Source organism: Molossus molossus, unplaced genomic scaffold (assembly GCF_014108415.1).
Source record: "Molossus molossus isolate mMolMol1 unplaced genomic scaffold, mMolMol1.p scaffold_m16_p_28, whole genome shotgun sequence".
Classification (NCBI taxonomy): Eukaryota; Metazoa; Chordata; class Mammalia; order Chiroptera; family Molossidae; genus Molossus; species Molossus molossus.
Window position 1 is genome coordinate 692,321 of NW_023425364.1, and position 20,373 is coordinate 712,693.

A 20,373-nucleotide genomic window follows, 5' to 3' on the forward strand; every position below is an offset into this window, starting at 1 on the left:
CTTCCCAAGAGCAGGACTTGGCCTCTAGCTCGCTGTCCACTGGGGCAGGCCAGCCTGGGATGGGGGTGTGGGCCTGGACCCCACCTCAGGAGCCCAGCCCAGGTCCCAAGAATAGGTCTCTGGCGGATGAGAGAGGAGGTCCGACAGAGAGAGGCAGGTGTGTCTTTGTCCCGAAGAGACTGCCAGGGAAACTGAGACCTGGAGGAGCCATGGGACTCCCTCTGGGTCCCCCAACAACCCAGGTCGCTGCCCGCAGGTGGTTCATTCGTTCAGCAACAGCAGCAGCAGCCAACACTTAGGCGTTTATAAGCACTTACGCAGGGCCTCCCTCGGCAGCCCCAGGAGCCGGGCCCTCACTACGCGCTTCCCCTCTGCAGAGGCTTGGAGAGGGGCACTGACTACCAGAGCCTTGCGGCTGGCACACGCCCAGGGGAGGGTTTGCACCTGGGCAGCCTGGCTCCTGAAGCTGGGCTCACAACCAGTCCACCACAGGAGATGGCGGGGAGGGGCCACCGGGAGGGGCTGTGGCTGGTGAGGCCGTGCCACCGGACTGGGTCGGACTGCAGTCAGGGCCACCGAGCGTGGCCTTGAGGGAGGATGAGCTGTAAACAGGTGAGATCACCAAGGACTGCTCACTGCCAACTCATTTGACTTTTCCCCCCAAACCCTGGGTGGGCAGGACGCGGAAGGTCTCGCAGCTCGGAGCGGGGCGGTGAACGGGTACCCAGTGAACCGGCAGCTGGCAGGGGGCTCGAGTGAACAAATGCCTGGCTGTAGGATCGTGGGGCAACGGGCCCGGTTTTCCGATTTCCTCTCTTCCCGGCTTCCTTCCTTCCGCCCAGGTGCTCTGAGAGCAAAGGGCCTGAGACAGCGTGGCAGGCGGGCTGAGGCAGCCGCTGTGCCGCGGCTCCCGGGGTCCCCTGGGGCAGCGCCTCCGGCGCTCCAGGGTCTAGGCTGCCGCCGGCACATGTCTCGAGGGCCCTGGCAGGGAGGGCAAGGAGCACTGGAAGGAGGCACAGGCTGCCCGAGTCCCACTCCGCGATGACAGACTAGCGGGAAACTCCTAGCCCCTGAGGAGCCCAGACGCGGTGGGCAGGGGCCTGGGGCCACAGAGCGAGACTCCGGGGCCTCGACTCCCTCGGGTCCTAGCTGAGCAGTTTGGGTGCCCGGGAGCCGCCCCAGCACAGGCCCCTCTCTCCACCAGAGGAGCCCTGTATGCCTTCTGCATGCCTTGGCTTGTGATAAACGTGCATTCCCACTTAGGAATGCGTGATGACACAAATAACTTGGAGAATTGGTTACTGCCCCCCTCCCCGCACCTTCCCGAGGGCAGGGACTGCGAACACCCAGATCACAGCTGATCTGTCCTGGCACTGCAGGCCTGCAAACTCAGCCGGGGACCAGAGGAAGCATTATTACCACACACAGCACCAGTGCCAGGGAGTGTGGGCATCCTCACCTCCCTGCAGCACCCTTACCCTCACGCAGCTGGCTCTGGGGCCTGGATGGGCCTCGATGCCCCAAGAGCTGAGTTGGCGGGGGCCGGAGGCTCATCCCCCCTCTTCCCAACCTGACCCTGAGCCCGGCCCAGCCCCTCAGTTGCTGACTGGCCTGCAAAGGTCCCTGTCCCAGAGGGGCCCTCAGCAGCCTCATTAGGAAGTCGTGACAGATACATTAGCTGCTTGGTGGGGGAGGGGAGCTGAGGAAAACCAAATGCCGGCCACTTTCCAGGTCACTGGGCCCCATCTGGGCCAGGGGCTGCAGTTGGGGAAGGGACGGAGACAACACCTCAAGTGCAGAGTGGCCCCCCGAGTTGGGACACTCTCCCAGAACTCAGGGCCCACAGTAGGGATCTTCCAGTCATTCCGCATTCTTGCTGTCTGCCTCCTGGCTGGACTGCACTCAGGGATCCTTGGCAAGCCGGCTTCTGCCTCCTCTGTGCCTTGGCCATCCCAGGCCTGGTGTTCTACACAAGAGCACAGGGGCCTGGGAACCCAGCACTGAGGAACAGGAGAGGAAACCGAGGCCCAAGGAGGGGCCCAGAGCAGAGCACGAGAGAGCCGTGCTCCACATTACAGTTCCAGCTTGGCCACCAACAGACTGTATGCCTTCTGGACCTCAGTTTCCCCACTTGTGAAATGTGGGCCTGAACCACCCCGCCCCCCAAGTTCGCTCTGGTCTTTGAGCCACAGGCCAGGGGAGGCCCAGTGCTGCTGGGAGGGGGTCAGAGACTCAGTGTTCCTTCAGCCCCCGAAGCCAGTTCTTTCTAGAGCCTGAGGCCCAGTCACAGAACTCAGGTTTGCCAGGCACTGAGTTCCTCCACGTGCTCAGGGCCGGGGAGAAGCAGGTGCAACCCAGCCAGCGACCACCGCCTCCACCACTGACAGGGTGGGTGGGAAGAGGCCTCCACCACACTCCACCCACACAGGAGCAGGCCTCCTTCCACAGGACACCCGGACAGCACCCAGGAGGCACCCAGGCTCCCTGCCCAGAAATGAGACACACAGCGGAGTGCAGCTCCCACCCAAACTGCGGACACCACCACACAAGCACCCAAGACATGCTCAGGCAAACCCACGCCCCAGCGCATCTCCCGACACACACCTACAACCACACACGGTCCCAGTCACACACACAGACACATACTCAGCGATCCAACACAGACTCATACACACGTCTGGATGCAACCATGCCAGCACCATCACCCCTTCCACATACAGAACCCCCAAAACAGACACACACAGCCCAGAACACACCCGACATGCCACATGGTTCCAATCCACAGAGCAGGTGGCACCCAGTCCGGAAGAGCAAATCCAGATAAATAACTCATGTTCTGATCATCAATCTCAGCCCCAACCTGACTGCCTCCTTGCTACAGGTAAAGCGGAATGGGCCTTAAATATTTTATAAATGAATAAACCTGTTCAGAGAATATAATTTACAGGGCCGCTGGCTGCAGGCTCACAACCTCCCTCCGCCTCTTGTCATGTTGGAGAGCACACGGTGGTGGTAGCAGATGACGGCCGATGGGGCGTGGTGTCTGGTGTTCCAGCAGCCACTCCCCTGCCAAGGACACTATTCCCGAGGACAGGGGCATCCTTCGATGTTCCATCCCTGAATCCAGTCTCTGCTGGGAACAGGGCTCTACATTCTCTTGTCTTTTTGGCTTTTCCCCCCAAGCCTTTTAAATGCTGATCCATCCCTGGGAACTGCTTTTTCCAAGGCCTACACAGGCCTTGTATGTGTTATAACTGAACTGTTTAGGAATGGAGGGGAGGGGCTGACAGCAGGGACATGTAGGGGTGCAGGGGTAAGGGCAGCTGGTAGCTGGGCCTGAGGGGCAGCTGAGAGGGGTTACGCCTGGTGCCAGGCCCACATGCCCCGGGAGAGAAGCCAAGGAGCCCAGAGCAGCAGAAACTGGTTTCTAGGACACAGCAAGGGAGTAGAAGGTGGGTTACAGGACCAACAAGAGGTCTTTGAGTCTGAACACAGCCGGGAAAGGGAGACCCAGATGAGGCTGTGATCTGAGACCTTCTGCAGCCCTGGCCATCTGGGGCCAGTTAGAGCCCTTGCTACTGGAGTCTGAACCTCAACTGGGCCCATAAGTCTTCAATGTCCCTGTCCAGGCTGGGCGGGGAAGTGCTCCTGGGGTCCGCAGATGGGGAGATGAGCACGGTGAAGCGACCACGCAGTCTAGCTCTTTCCGAAGCTCTCCGACTTGCACAGGAAAGCATTCTACACGGAGCTGAGTGAGGAAGCAGGATATCAGATGGCATTTACAAGAGAAGCGATAGCATACTGAAACAAAAACACCAAATCAAAGCACCATGAACAGGAGGCAACGAGAAGTCCAAGGTGCCTACCTCTGGAGACGGGGAGCATGAGTGAATTGTTTTTCTTTTCACTTGTCAGTTTCCAGGTCTATAATAAACCTGTCCTCCATTTACAGTGAGAAAAAAGGCGATGAAACCACCAAATGCCTTACAAAACCAAATATATCACATGACTCCATATTTTCTATGTATTATATTGATCATGTTCATTGTATGTCTACAGAAAAAAAAGTGTCAACAAGGGTTATGTCCCAAGGGTGCAATCACAGAATTTTTACTTGTTTCCCTGCGTTTTTACGTTTTTCTAAAATAGACATATTAATAATCTGATAAATAAATTTAAAATGAAGTGCTGCCCTGGCTGGGGTGCTCAGGGTTAGAGCCCCAGCCCGGCCGGCAGAACAAAGGGCTGCAGTTCGGACTCCCAGTCAAGGGCACACTGGGTCGCAGGTTCCACCCCCAGGCAGGTACGGAGAGGCAGCCAGTGACACCCCCCCTTCCTCCCTCCCACTCTCTAAAAATCAATGGAAAAAATACCCTCAGATGAGGATTAACAGAACAACAAAATTTTAATGAAATGCTCAGGACTCAGGAATTCTTTTTGATTTCAAGCTCGAATCCCTCCCGCTGCACGTGAGGCTGGTCCCCGCTCCGCGGTGCACGCTAGTGAGGTTCAAGGAGGGCCGAGGGGCACACAGCAGAGGGCACACAGGCGAGGGGCACACGGCCGAGGGGCACACGGCCGAGGGCACACGGCCGAGGGGCACACGGCCGAGGGCACACGGCCGAGGGGCACACGGCCGAGGGCACACGGCCGGGGAGCACACGGCAGAGGGCACACGGCCGAGGGGCACACGGCAGAGGGCACATGGCAGAGGGCACACGGCCGGGGGGCACACGGCCGGGGGGCACATGGCAGAGGGCACACAGCGGGGGGGGGCACACGGCCGAGAGCACACGGCGGAGGGGCACACGGCCGGGGGGCACACGGCAGAGGGCACACGGCCGGGGGGCACACGGCCGGGGGGCACAAGGCCCAACCCCGAGCTCGCGGAGCAGGGGCCTCGGCGGAGCCCCGGGAAAGGCGGCCCGGCGTGGACGGCAGGGGCCTTCAGACACAAGGCGGGCCGCGGGCAGGGCTGGGCTGGCAGCGGGGTGCCCGAGCTCAGGGGCAGGAGTGCCTCCCGGCCACACGGGCCAAGGACGGCAGCCAACTGGAACAGGCCGCTGCCCGTGCTCCGGGGCCGGGGGGCCGGGCCTGGCGGATGGGGTGCACTCGGGCCCCCCTCTCGGGCCCGTGGGCGGTAGGCCTGACCGGCCGGTGGACACCCGGGCACCAGCGGGCTCTGGGGAGCGCGGCCCGGAGCTCACGAGCAGGGCCCGCAGCACCCACGCTGCCTCCCGCCGGCCGCACGCGGGGCCCCGGGGAGTCCGGGTTCAGCGAAGGGGCGGGGCCTCGGCAGCCCCGCAAAGCACGCCGGGACCCGCCGCTGCCATGGCGACGAAAGCGCCCCGCCCCCAGCGCTGCGGGCGGCCGGAGGGGCGGGGCCGACCTGCGGAGGCGCCGCCGCGGCCGGGATGGTGGGCGCGGGGCGCGGGGCAGCCGGGTGGGCCCTCGCCGCTCCCCCGGTGCGTCGCCGGGAGAGGAGGGGCCGGCCGGAGGCGGCAGCCAGCGCCCGTGGGCCTGGCCTGGCAGCTGCCCCGCCGTCCGGCCCCGCCGCCCGCGCGCCCTCGAGGCGGCGCCGAGACGACGCCCCGCCCCCAAGATGGCCGCGCGGCCGCCCCCGGTCCCGGCCCTGCGCCCCGCCCCGCCCCGCCCCTCGAGGGGCCCCCTGGCTCCCGGCCTGGGCCGCGCCGCCCCGCGCCCGCGGGTGTCCCCGGGCAGCACCGCGCGTCTCGCCCCGGCCAGCCGGCCGCTCCCGGGGACACCCGCTCCCTCTTACGCCGCGCCCCCGGAGCCGCGGGGGACGAGGGTAGAGGGGCGCGCTGCGAGCCAGGGGACGCCTCCCCGACTCGGCCGGGCTCGGCGGGCGAACAAGCCCGGATCTGCCGGGAGGGCAGTGCCGCGCTGGGCCCGGGCCAGGCCTCGCTCCGGGCCGTCCGCACACGGGCACTCCCTGCGCCCGGCCCTCCGCCGCCGCCGGGCCTCCCGCCGCCGCGCACAAAGCCTTGTGTGTGTCTTCCCCTGGGTCTGCCGTCGTTCTCCGCTACCTGCGGGCCCGGCTCGCTCTGAGCCGCCTTGCCAGCTGAAAGGGAGGAGGAAGCAGCCATTCCAGCAGAGCCCGACTCAGCCACCCCACAGGCCCATCGTTCCTCGAACCACCCCCGTGCAAGGGGCGCTGGGCCAGGGTGGCCTGACTACCCGGCTCTGCAGCCCGCTCGCTGCCTCTCAGTACGCGGGTGCCAGCTGGGCGGAGCGGGAGCCAAGCCTCCGCCAGGGGCTCGGGCAGGGGGAGGGGAGCCGGAGAGGCCCAGCCAACCTCCCCTCTCCTTTTGTGAGCAAAGCTTGTTTTGTTTGTCCATCAGGAAGGTTGCCCCTGATTTCCCAGCAACCCACCGGCTGCCAGGAGATAAGAAAAGAAATGGGACTGAATTGGAGGGCACTGAGGGATGCCCTGGTTTCATGCCCCTCACCCATCCCTTACTTTTTGGGGGTTCGTAGGTATCCCACGCTCTGGGATGAGGGCTCACAGGCTCCACTGGGGGCCCCACTTGAGGAGGGGCGGTGTCAGTACCCGCCCTGAACAGATCTCTCTGTAGTTCGTGGGAAGCCCTATCAGCCAGAGGTGAAACAGGGCAAAGAAAAATAAACACCCGCATTCCACACCACCTTCTCTACCTTTCTCTCCTTTCAAATAAAGAAACCTAACACTGATACTGCACAAAGATACCACAATCTCACTGGCTCTGCCCAGGGTGCTTTTACTGCACCCTGCCACCTGGGTGGCCAGGGGCAGGTTGGCCTCCCTGGGCCTCCCTCTCCCCTTCCATGCAGTTTAACCCTTACGGTCACTTTAGGATAAAGGAATGGCTATGCTCACTTGACAGACGACAGGATGCTCCCAGAGAAAGCCACAGCACTGAAACTGCCTCAATCGGAATTCAAGCTCACTTTTGTCTGCCTCCAAGCCCTAGAAACTTACAGCCAGTGATTACCTGCCAAATGAATGAATGACCAGCAGGCAGGGCTTGGCTTGGGAGCCCAACAGATCTAGTCTTCAATCTGAGCTCCGCCACTTGGTTGCTATGTGACCTCAAGCAGGTCACTGAACCTCTCTGAGTTTCAATTTCCTTGACACTCTCTACAGGGCAGTTAATATGGCCGAGAGAGAACCACCCAATGCCCAGCACAACAGCAGGCACTTATTAAATGATGGCTTTTCTCCATGATCCCTTTCAGCATCCAAAGAGACAGGCATTCATGCGCTTATTACAGGACCAGGCCTCTTCCACCTCTGCTTGCACCCATCTGGCCCTGCTGCCAGGCATACCTCCCCCACCACCACCACACACACACCATCTCTGGCCCTCTGGAACCCTCAGGGTGAGGCCAAGGGCTGCCAAGCTGAGCTCCCCAGGCTCCTGTCCTGCCGGGGAGACCAGAGCCTTTATGTTTACTTAGCCCCCCTCCCAGGGACAATGTCACCCCAAGGGAACAAAGCCAGCTCCATCCACATCCTGCTGGACTCAAGAAGAGAGAGCTACTCGATTAAGTCTGATTTGGCAAAACGTCTGCTTTTAGTGCTATTTTGGGTAACGGTGGTGATTTTCTGTGCTCATCTCAAAGGTATACTAAAAGCTATTCCTTCCCCCCTCCCCCACCCCTATCTGTTTGAAATAAACAGTGTTCTTCCTCTTCTCTTTTTTTCCTGCTTCTCTTCCCCACCTATCAGAGGGATACAAATGACAGAAGGGGCGGAGGCTGGGCCCCCACAGGAAAGCAGCACTCCCACCCACAAGACCTCTGCCGGTCCCCTTGGCTCAGTCCCCCAGAACACAGCATGCTGGGAGTTGTAGTTCCCTCAAACCAGGCAAAAGTGAAAGGTCCTCTGGCCTTTATCTTCTGCCTCTGGAAGCCCCTGAGGCTGGGTCATTTTCTTCTGTCTCCTCAGACACACACCAGGTGTCCACCCTTCCCACCAGACATCTTTTCACTTTCTGCCTCCGAACCTTCGCTTGGGCTGTACCTCCTGCCTGGAAAGACCTCCTGAAAGGTATCCCCTCCACTCTTCTTCCCTCACTCTGCACGTGACCCTCTTAGCTCGCAACACACTTATAATGAAATCCACATAAGTGCAATTATTTCTTTAACGGTTGCTCACCTACCAGACTGGAAACTTCAAAAGGGCCAAGGTGGCATCCACTCGGTCACTACTGCTTCTCCAGGGTAAGGTTTCCCAACCCCCGTGGCACTGTTGACATTTTGGACCAGACACTTTGTTGTGGGGCTGTCCTGTGCACCTTTAGCAGCATCCCTGGCCTCTACCCACTCGTGCCAGCACCCTCCCTGCTGAGACAACCAAAATGTCTCCAGACAGGGTCCATACGTCCCCTGAGGATTCTGTCAGTCAGAGGACATTCGGACCATGAGAACCACTACTTTTGGACAACAGCTGTAAGGCCTGGCCCAGTGCCCTCCTCCCCCAATGAATGAAGGCATGGCTCTTCCCCCTTATCCCCTCAATAGAACAGGTGATTTTTATTTTACCTCTTACTATAATCACGTATAAATTTCATTTTCTCATCAGACCAGAGACAGGCCCATGTGTCCCCAGGTGTATATCCATGCCAATCATCCATAACTGTTTGCTGAAGGAATAACTATCAAAGCATCCGAAAGCACAGGATTGCAATCCAGTGTGTTTCCCCGTCCCCTACTCCACCCTGGATTATGGTGTGACCTTGCTACAGTAGCTAAACTTCTCTGGGCCTCAGTGTATTTCCAGTCATTGTAATCATTCTTTGTCCTACAGGGTTAGTGAAGGTTTACAACTTCCCACCTCTAAGGAGCTGTAGCCCCCAAGAAATCTTTCAGGTGATTTTTAATTTACACTTATGTTTTCAGAGAACTATTACTACTAATAGGCAATATTTAATAGGCACTTTGCTATGTGTCAAGCACAGCTAAGTGCATTAGAGGCACCATCTTATTTTATCCTCTTAAAAACAAAACTATGAAGCCGGTACTATTAATTGTGCTGTTTGATTAACGAGGGCGCAGGAGCTCGGAGAGCCAGAGGCACCAGCCGCTTGAGGACACCCAGATACGGTCTGGAGGCCTCCAGCAATGGAGGATGTCCGTCAGAAACACTTCCAGCTTCCATATTTGACACTGAAATTCTTTCTTAAAAGCCAAAGCCCACCTGGTACCAGGCAGATTTAGACATTTCCAAGTGAATGAGACCCTCACAGGGCCTCCCCAGGACAGGCCTCACCCTCACCCACTGAACTCCACAGAGCAGGCTCCCGGGGCCCCTGCAAAGGTCTCGCCAGGCCGGGAGGCGCTAGGAGTGCTGACTCAAGAAGCTGGCCTGCCTGGGCAGGTGCCTGGCTCGGAGCACCGCCACCCCCTCCCCAGGTGTCATCCCTCCCAGGAAGTCCTGGCTGGGACTGACCTCCCTCAGCATCAAGCTGGTCTGTGAGACTCTGCAGGGCAGGGACAAAAATGAGGAGGAGGAGAAGGAGCCATTCTCCAGCACTTTCCTTGTCAGGCCCTGTTTTAAATATTTTATCTGCATTAACTCACTAATTTTCCCAACGACCCAATAAGGTAGGTGCTCTCATTGTCCTCAAGGAAATCTCATGCCCAAGTTAGTGAGTGGCAAAGTCAGGATTTGAACCCCGGCAGCTGAACTCAAAACACAGGAGCTTACCCACTGTGCTGTAACAGAAATGTTTCAAGTTCATGGCTGAGCTCCCAGCACCCTGGTGTGCAATGCAATTTATAAATGAATGAATGAACGAATGAACAAATGAATGAGCTTGTGGTTATATGGCCAGGATTCACTGCCTGGAAGTCACAAGTTGCTGGATGCTTTCTCAGGATCCACCCATACCTGGGGCAAAGCCCCCTTTGGAAACAAACTCTGGCCAGAAAACAATTCTTGCCTGCCCTACTGTGTAACACAGACCCACTCAATCTACCAGCCTCACTTGACCAGAAAAGACACTTTGGGGTGGTGTCACCTCACAGAAGATTTAGGTGCAACCTGACATGGATGGAAAGGGGTAAGAACTGCGATCTCGTCCTCCTGCCAAGTCCTCTAGCCGTAAGTGTAAGAGCCACGTGGCCTGTGATTCTGCCTGTTTTAAAGGAGAGTTATGGAGCATCAGAGAGGACAGCAGGCACCTGTTTGACTTGAGGCTGGCCCAACCCCTCCCTAGGTCTGTGCTGATGACCCCGAGCTCAGGGCCTCGAGAGGAAATTGATGCTGAGAAAGGGAAATGACCTGCCCGAAGCAGCAGTTGGAACTGAACCTCTTCCTGATCCCAGATGGAGCCTTCCCCCACTGTGCTGCACGGACAGGCAGCACCTCCAAGGAGGGAGCTCCGCCCGTCTGCACACCTTCCCTCCAGACCACGGCTGGGGCCTGGCCACACTCGGAGCAAGCCCCCCGCCCCTGTTCGGTCAGCCCTCTCCCCTGGGTCCCCTCCTTCCTCAGCCCAGCAGTCCACCCTCTCCAATGTACAGGCACGACTCAGGCCTGAGAGGGGAGGGGGGTGCCAACCTGCCTGGGCTTTCCACCCACAACTCCTTACCACTGGCCCTCTGCCCCACACACACCCTGGGCCCTGCCACATCTGTTCTCCCTCCACGGGCCTCCCTCTGCCCCTCCCCAGCGTCCTGGGCACCTTCTCTCCTGAGCAGGACTCTGAGCATAAACTAGGTGTTCCCTGTCCACCGGGCCCACAGACTTGGAGGACCTGGAAGGCCAGGCCACACACGCTCCTCTCTGGGGCCACTGTGCGCACAGGGCTGGGTGGAGAAAACGCTGAGGGCATGTCTGCCAAATGAAGGGATGGACGGACGGATGGACGAATGAATGAATGAATGTAGGTCCAGTGTGGTGGGAACCCACAGTGCTCCTGGATGTTTCTTTCCTGATTCTAAGCATACCATTCAGCAACAAGAACCCTTTCTCATGTTCCTCACTCCTTCTCATGTCTCTCTGTCCCCCAACCCCATCTCTGTCTCTCTGTCCCCCAACCCCATCTCTGTCTCTCTGTCCCTTCTCCTCTCCCCCTCTGCCTCCCTCTCCTCCTGGCTCAACCGCAGAGAAGGGGGAGACAAGGTGTCTGTTTCGGCCTTGGGAGGTAAGGAGGAAGGTGAGGGGCATCTCAGGTGGAAGAACCAGGCCAGGGCTGCACCTAGCTGACGCTGGGACGGAGGACAGTGCTGTGGCTGGAGGGGAAGAGGCTGAAGGACACAGCAGAGCAGGTACACGATACCAGAAAGGGCCCCCGCAGCCTGGGAAGGACCAAGGACTGGCCTTTTATACAGGAGGTAGCATGAGCCGCTGCAAGTATCTGCTGTAGTTGAGAAAGGTCACTCTGGCAGGGTGACCCACACTGGGAGGGGCCGTCTGGAGGCAGGGAGGCCAGGAGGAGGCCCAGCACCAGCAGGCCTCTTCGCCATCATTCCTGCTGAGTCAATTCCACCCCTCAGCCACGCGAGCGGCACGCCTGTTCAGATATGCTGTGTGTTCCCTCTGCCAGGAACTCTCTCGTGACCTACCTGTGCCTGAAGCCCCTGTTCCAACACCCCTCTTCCCCGAAGCCCCAACTCTGGCCAACACTGGCACATTTGCTCCTGAATCTGAAAGCTCAGGCCGTCTGTCCCACCACGTTGGAAAGGGACCACACGCCTTCTTCCTCTGCTCTTCTCGGGCAAGTCTTACCAAGATGCTGCCCTACAGTCTCCCTCGCCACCCCTCTAACATCTGCATTGTGCTGTCACAGGGGGCCTACTTCTGGCATGAGCCCTTGCATGAGCTCCCATGGCAGTGCCGGTCCCCTTGGGTGTCTTCTGGGTCTCACGTCTCACCTACTGCACTGTGCAACCTTTTAGAAGCAGCTGCATTGAGCAAAGAACTTCAAAACAGTGGGTCCCTGGAAAGTATGTGTTCCCTGGGGGCCAGCAAGCCCAGGTGCCTCCCCACAGAACCCTGCTCAGTGCTCAGGCTGTGCTTGGGCCTCCCCCTCCACCCGCCTGCCATCAGAAGGGGTGGGGCATCCAGGCCCCAGCCACAGGCAGCTATTAAAAGCAATAGGCTGCCATGGAAATAGAATAGTGATAATAACGATGATGGTGATGGCAAGGCATTTATAGGGACAAGTACTACTCCATATATGTTTATATGAGTCAACTCATTAAATCTTCACTAGAGCCTGGCCGGTGTGGCTCAGTGGATGGAGCGTCGTCCCATGGACTGAGAGGTCCCTGTTCGATTACCGGTCAGGGCACATGCCTGGGTTTCAGGCTCAATCCCCAGTGCGGGGCATGCAGGAGGCAGCCAATCGATGTTCTCTTCATGGATGTTTCCATTTCTCTCTCTCTCTCTCTAAAAAATCAATAAAAACATATTCTAAAAAATCTTCACTATAGTCCTGAGAGGCCAGGACAGTTATTCCCATTGTACAGATAGGGACACTGAGGCACAGAGAGGTAAATAACTCCATTCAGTGTGTGGTGGAGCCAGGAGCCAACCCACCCTTGACCTGAAGCACCTCACCCTATGGCCTCGAAGGGACAAGCGAAGAGAAAAGGAAGTTGCAGAATCAGAGCCTGAAGTATGTGCTCATTTGGGGTCAAAGAAAACTAGGTGTCTGTGCGTATGACAGATGCTTGCGTGAGCAGCAACGTGTCTGGAAGGATGTGCTCCAACTGTTAACCGGCGTCACCTGTGAGGCGGGGTGTGGCGGGCACTTTCAGTCTATATTCTTCTGCATTTTTTTTTTTTTTTTTTTACATTTTTTACAATGAGAAGAAAAATCCATGTGTTATGTGAGTAATTTAAAAAGCGAGAACTTGGGGGGAGGTGAAGGGCAGTAAAGGGTAAAGGGCGTCAAACAGATGGTGGCAGCAGATCTGACTTTGGGTGGTGGGCACACAATGCAATATACAGATGATACACCATAGAACTGTACACTTGAAACCTACATAATCTTACTAACCAATGTCACCCCAATAAAATTAATAATTTTTTTAAAAGAGAGAACTTGTTAGGGCCTCTTAATGTTTGCTGAATGAACAGAAGCCAGATTCATTTTCTAGCCTGTTTTCCAAACCTCTGGGTAGGACTCATTAGTGGGCTGTAAAATCAATTTAGTGAGTTGCAACCAGCAATTAAAAAAAATTTAAATAGACTAGAATAGAAAGCAGCAGATCAACGGAGGAAGTAAAAGAAAGAGTTATTTCACTAAACCTTCATTTCAGTTGTGTACAGTGAGGGTGAACAAGATTGTGGCTTAAAATGTATTTCTTACCACAGGTCACAAGCAATCATTTGAAAGCCACTGTTGAGAAATGTCCCATTTGCCCACCCCACAGTCAGCTTCTGGGGCCTGGGTCACCCCTGGAATAGCCTCCTTCCCTCCCAGGCTTCTGCTCCTGAGAGCCTTTGCCAGAATTTTGCAGTTCAGCTTCCCCCAGACCAGAATGTCTACGCCACTCCACTGGTCACCCAAAAGGCCACTTCTCTTTGTCCCTAAGGGTTTCCTCCTGGATGCTCCTGGGGCCCATACACCCCTTGCTGTCCAGGGGTGGGAAACTGGAAGATTCCTTTCCACCTTCCAGATGAGGAAGGCCACGTCCCAGGGAAGCCCCTGGGAACACAGCTGTGTGGTCAGTCTGCCGTGAAGGCGGCCCCTACCCAGGGTGGGCCTGCCTTTGGGGGTGGGGGAGAGAAGCTGAGCCCCAGCCTGGGGCTCCCAGAGCACTGGCGCCTCCACCTCAGAGCTCGCCCAGCCCACCTCCCTCCCCTCCCAGGGCAGCAGACAACTAAAAAGATAAAATAAAAAGAAGTAATTCCCCTGCTCTGACGTCAGCGCGAGGTCTTAACAGCCCAGCAGAGGCAGGAGACTGGACTGCAACCAGATGTAACGCCCTTGAATCCCCAGCACACCGCTGCGTTGGAAGAGAAACCAGGCGGGGGTGCACCCTGGGTGGGAGGGGAGCGTGCGGTCCCGCGTGGGTCCTCGAATCAGAGCCCTCTGAACCAAGGGAAAGGAGCTACGGGAGGGAGCGCGGCGAGGGGGAAGCTCAGGGCCCGGGTCCGCCATTCAAGCCGCTGCCTCCCTTCCCCCAAGCCCCCAACTGCGCATTGTTACCCTGGGTCTCTCCATTCCGAGCCGAAACCCGGGGCTCCCCACCACCCGGGGCTCCCGAGAGGAGGGCACGGCCCCGGCCTTGGCTCGGATTTAAGGAGGACCAGGAGCCCCAGGAAGGAAACCGCTCGCTGGGAAAACGGGCGCCCCAGGAAGCTGGGGCCGCACGGCCTGGGGCCTGGTGGATGTTTCGCTTCCCCTCCGCCCCTCCTCGGCGGCCTCCGGCGCGACCAAGGCTCCAAATGTCACCCCCGTGTCCTGCCACTCCCTCGCCCCCGCCTCGCTCCGGGACGCCGCCCGGCCCCCACGTCGGTCTCCCTGATCCCCTGCTCCTCAGGCGCGGGGGCCAGGGACCTGGCCGGCGCGCGGCTGTCTGGGGACACGGGGCTCGCGTGCCCGGCGCCCCGGGCCGTCATGCCACCCTCCGAAGGGCCCGCGCGCCCCGGGCCTGGCCGCGTCGGAGCTCCCGGGCCTCGGGCAGCTTCCTGCCGGGTCGCGCGGCCTGCGCACAGGCCCGCGCCGCTGCCCGGGCTGGGGCACCGCGGTGAGCCCCTCGAGCTCCATCTCGCCACACGGGCCTCCCCGCCCCTCGCGTCCCTGCCTCCCCAGCTGTGGCCCACGCCGGACCCCGAGTCCCACACGGAGACGTCGCCTCCCGCCCCCCACCCACCGGACGCACTCACAAAGGTCCGCTCCCGGCGCCGGGCGACTGCCCCCCACGTCCCCACCCCACGCTCGGCAAACACTTCGCTCCCCCGAGCGCGCAGAGCCTCCGGCCGCGCTCCACCCGCGCTTCTGGCGCCCCCACGACACGAACCGCCCCCAGTCGGCCGCACACATATTCCTCAAGACCCTCGTCCGCGGCGCAGGGCGCCCCCACCCTGCGGCTCCCCAGACGGCCATCCGGTGACCTCGCGCACCCCCCACGCCACACAAAGCAGTGACCCCGCGGACTCCTACGTGCTGGCCCATCGCGCGTCCAGTCTTCACCCGGCCTCGGATCCCACGCCCCGCGCCCCCCGCGCCCGGCGCTCTGCTCACCTCGGCGCCCCGGCTCACTCGGGGGCCCTGGGTCTGGCGCTGCGACTTCGCGGCCCCGAGGCCCGGTCGGCCATTGGGGGTCAGGGAGCGTGGGCCCGGCAGCCCCGGCCAGGCGGGCAGGAGGGTGGGCCGCGGCGCCCCCCCTTGCGCCGGCGCTCGGGCCGCAGGCAGGGCGGCCTGCTCCGTTCGCCGCTCGTCCTCGCCGCCGCCGCGCTCTCCAGGTCGCCTCTCCCAGCCCAGCCGCGGGCGGGGGCGCACCCGGGCCCGGGGTCCGGCGGCGCGGGACCCGGCCTGGCCGCGCACCCGAACTGCCTGCCTGGTGGCCGCGGGGAAATGCTCTCCCCTGTGCACAGCAAGAGCGAGCCGGCGGTCGACGCGTGGGGGAGAAGGAGAGCGAGAGCGGGAGGAAAAAGTTCCCGGGCGGCCTGGCTGCGCTCGCTCGCGGCCCCGGGCGCCAGATGGGCCGTGCGCGCCCCGACAGCACCCCCTGGCGGCGCGCAGGCCCCACTGCGCGCCCGCCCGCCCGCGCGCCTTGGGGGAGGGAGGCTCGGTTGTGGGGTCCCCTTGGAGCCCTCAAGGACGCTTATGCCCCACCTGGGGCTGGGGGGGGGGGGGGGGGACGAGGCTGGGCTGACGACTGGAACCTCGAGCAGAGGATTTGGACCAACATCCTGCTCTCAAGTGCTTCCAATCTCTAGCCTGTTCTCTAGGTCAGGCTCCCATCATCACCCACCATTGGCCCTCACTGTGACCATCTCTTGAAACATTTCTTACTTCCAAACTTAACGGGCTGGACATAAATGTCTTCACTTTCTGGGCGCCTGGCACCTTGCTGGGTGCTGAGGAATCAACCGAGGTAAGTGGTTCCTGCTGTCATGGAGCTGGTGTTCGGTGGCAAGAGACAGACAGAAAACAAATGCTTACCTCTGAAAAGAAGATAATTGCGGGAAGCGGGAAGTGCTAGGAGCAAAATTAGCAGGTGAAGTGACAGGCGCGGAACGCGTAGCCGGCAGTGTGAGGGGAGGCCTCTGGGCAGAGAACTGCCTCGCAGGAAGGCACCTGGCTGGGTAGGGCGGCAGGAAGAGCATCTCTGGCGGAGGGCAGAGCAAGTGCAAAGGCCCCGACGCAGGAAGAGAGCTTGCTGGGTAGCAGCGAGGGGATACATAGTGGGCATGCTGAAGGCAAAGCCACGGAGGGAGGACAGGATCTACAGGGCTACAGAGGGTCTGGGGAGAAACTTAGATGCGATACTAGTGCTATGGGGAAGGAAGCCACTGGCGGGTGATTTTCAGTGGAGGAATGTCGAGGGAATGAGTGAATGGACCTATTAACATAGACTCCTTGATAACTGCCCCTCCAAGGCTTCCACTCACCACAGCTCAGGCTGAAAGCCAGCACCACCTGCTCAGGAAACCCCCCCCCCCCCAGCCTCTGAGGTCTGTTGGGCTTATGGAGGGGGTCAAGGCATCAGAGCTCCCAGGTGACTGGGGGACTGGTGAGTTCCTGTATTGAACCTCAGTTTCCTCATCTGTAAAATAAGGCACTAGGGTTGCGAGGTACAGTGCCCTTTTATCTTGGTAGGTGCCCTGCCCACCAAGCTCAGCCACCTATTTCTCGGGGTGAATGGGAAGAGCAGGACAGATGCTATCAGTTTTAAGCACCGGTTCTGGGAGAGACAGACTTGGTTTCTAAATCTGGCTCCTCTGTGCCCAGCTGGGTGGCTTTGGGCAAACCATATACCTTGCTAAGTCTCAGTTTCCCCATCCGTAAAATGGGAATGATGGTGGTTCCCACCTTCTGGGGTTGTTGAGGGATTAAATGAGGTGGGGTGTGTGAAGCATTTAGCCCAGAGCCAGCCATGCGGTGAATGCTGTTAGCATTTTAATATATATAGGATATCTTTCTATTTATCTTCAGATAGAGTGGGAGGGAGGATGTTTTTCTATTTATCTTCAGATAGAGTGGGAGGGAGGGGGGGGGAACTTCGACCTGAGAGGGACACATCGACTGGTTACCTCCTCCACGACCCCGGCCAGGGTGCAGGATGAACCGCAACCGAGGTACGTTCCCTTGACCGGAATCAAACCTGAGACGCATTGGTCTGTGGGCCAACGCTCTACCACTTAGCCAAACGGGCCAGGACGATGCTGTTAACATTCTAAGTCAAATGCTAGATGGGTGGCGATGGTCCCTTCCATCCATCCAGAGGGTTCCTCGCCCAGCATGTTTCGCTGCCTTAGCCTGCTCCAGGGGAGAGCTAGGAAAGGCCAGGTGCAAGGAACAGCAGTGGACAGCAAGGAGAGGGGGCCCCCTGGGGGAAGGAGAACGTGGGGGTGCACCTACTGTGTGCCAATGCCTTCCATGTGTGTTGGTTTCCTAGGGCTGCTGTAACCATTGACCACGAATCTAGTGGCTTAAAACAAGACAAATTTATTCTTTATAGTCTGAAGGTCAGAAGTCTGAGATCAGTTTCACTGGGCTAAGGTCGAGATGCTGATAAGGCTGGCTCCTTCTGGCTGCTCTAGGGGAGAATCTGTCCTTGACCTCGCTTGCTTTGGAAGCTACCTGCATTGCATGGCTCATGATCACCTGTTGACCTCCAGAAGCTGGGAAAGTGAAGGTAATCCTTGCTTCTGTTGCCCTGTCTCCTACTTCTTTTGACTGTCTTGCCTCCCCTCATAAGGACCCTTGTGATTACGTTAGGCCCACCTGGATGATCCAGGAGAATTTCTCCATCTCAGGACCCTTAATTTAATCACACCTGCAAGGACCCCTCCCTCACCCTCTTGCCATATAAGGAACTATTCCTAGGTTCCAAGGATTGGGACCTGGAGAGCTTTGAAGCCATTTTTTTGTTTTTATTGATTTGAGAAAGGAAGGGAGAGGGAGAGAGAGAAACATTGATGAGAGAGAACATAGACTGGCTGCCTCCTGCATACCCCTCACTGGGGATTTGGTCCCCAACCTGGGCATGTGCCCTGACTGGGAATCGAATTGGCAACCTCTTGGTGCATGAGTGGACACTCAACCACTGAGCCACACCAACCAGGCCGTGAGCATTTTTATTTTATTTTATTTTTGAATCCCCACCTGAGGATATTTTTCTATTTATCTTCAGAGAGGGAGGGAGAGAGAAAAAAACATTGACGTGAGAGGGACACATCGGCTGGTTGCCTCCCACAGGACCCCGACCAGGGCCTGGGACGAACCACAAACAAGGTACGTGCTCTTGACCGGAATCAAACCCGAGACTCACTGGTCTGTGGGGCGATGCTCTACCACTGCGACAAACCAGCCAGGGCCTGTGAGCCATTTTTAAGCCTCACTTTCTATGAATTCTCTGAATGCTTTCTCATCACAACTTATGTTATGGACAAGAGAATTTAGGCTCAGAGAGGTGAAGTCACTCCACCCAGGTCACACAGCCGGTGAGTTTATTCACCTCTTCCATGCATATTATTGAGCGCTCACTGTGGGTCAGACATCAGATTAGGCTCTGGGTTGCTACGTAAAAGGTACCAATGAAAAGCAAGCTGTGAAGCAGAGCATGGAATATAATGACCTGATCCTGTTGAGGAATTCAGGGAAGGCTTCCGGGAGGAAGTGGCCCATGAGCTGCAATCTGAAGATTGATTTTCCCTTAACTAACACAGGCAGACTCGTGGGCAAGAGCCACTTATCTGTGGGGTCAACCATCCTAAGACTGCTCTGAGTGGTGCTTGCTGGGAGGGCAGGGGACTTCTCAGGGCAGAATCAGGACCTGGTCAGGGGTCAGAGCCAGCATCACCAGCATCCAGGAGATCCTGTGAGAACTGTTGGGCATCCTTAGCCGGATGCAGGTACGAGTGGGTTCCCCGTGAGACACAGATGCCCCATGAAGACAGTGTTGGTGCGAAGATCTCAAACTTGCAGCCTGAAGGTGGAGTCCAGGCTGCTGGATTTGGAAGAGCAAACAAAGTGTTTGAAATTTTGGAGTTGAAATACTTTGAGGACTCCGAATACTTGGGGCCCTACCACTGTGACCCATTGTTCCTACTCACTTTGGAATCACTTAACTGACCCTCGAAGGCACTGAGTTGGCGATAGTCTCCCCCTCCCCAGGGTTAGGACCCAGTTCTGCGTCTGAGTGGCCAAGGCCTTGGCCTTGAGCTCCAGCTTTGTGTTCTCTTAGGCCCAAAGGAGACAATGACTCCTGCCTTGGGGGAGAGAGACCCCTGTGGGCTGGAAGACCGGAAAGGGAGGGAGGGACCTATCTCAGGATAGAATCCTGTGCTCTGGAGGAACAGACTTACCATTGGCTCATTCAATACACTGCAAGGGAGCACTGCACCGAGCAGCCCACCTCATTAGGTAGGCACCCCATTTCAGAGTGAGACACCCCTCACTCAACGCCAGGAAGCAGGTGCAGGAGGTGAAGTGGCGAGAGCGGGGAGTGCAGAGCAGGACGCGGTGTGCCCTGGTGTCCAGGTTGCCACCCTGCCTCCTCGAGGCTGGACGATCACGAGGCTCCGGGCGCTCTCGTGCACCCTGTTTTCCAGCCCAGGCAGAGTGGGTGTGCGGCAGGCCTCCCAGTAGGGAGCACCGAGCACTTACTGAACATTTGCTATTGTGCTAGGCCCCATGGCACTGGGGTCTCTTATCTCCATTTTGCAGAAGAGAAAATAGGGGCCTGGAGACAGGAGAACACATTTAGTCGATACCCAAAGGAGCGAGCTGGAAAAGCAGAGGGTGATCTTCCCAGCTCTGCCCTGTGCCAGCGGTGTGACCTCGGGCAGCTTCGTGCCCACTCTGAGCCTCTCGTTTCCACAGGGGTATGGAGGTTGCCCACCTCCCAGGCGTGTTGGGAGGAGTTAGAACCCTTCGGTGCCACAGAGCTCTGTATGGCCACTGCTTTCCCCCTCTGGGCCTCTATGAATTGGGCCCATCCAGCTCCACCCCAAGGAGATGCGAAGGAGCCATTTCTTGTAAAGGTCTTGCCGGTTCTCAGAGCCCTGCTGCAGGAAGGCAGGCCAGGGGAAGGGTGAGGCAGAGCAGGAGGGACCCTGGGCCCTCTGCAGTGCCTCTGGTCCCAGCAGAGGAGGTGACAGCCCAGCTTAGCTCCAGTTCCAGGGGCCCCAGACCAGCGGACCCAGGGCCAACAGGCACGACAGGGACCTTTACATTCACTCCC

The 20,373-nt window shown here is 58.5% G+C and overlaps 1 protein-coding gene across 1 annotated transcript in view; it reads right to left on the bottom strand.

Moving 5' to 3' along the window:
- RAI1 (retinoic acid induced 1) overlaps positions 1–15,255 on the bottom strand; it is a 107,532-nt gene extending 92,277 nt beyond the window's left edge. Inside the window, exon 1 of the mRNA XM_036278447.1 lies at positions 15,204–15,255. The gene's annotated coding sequence lies outside the window, so the exon portion shown is untranslated. The remainder of the gene's footprint in view (positions 1–15,203) is intronic.
- Between the last annotated feature and the right edge of the window lie 5,118 nt (positions 15,256–20,373).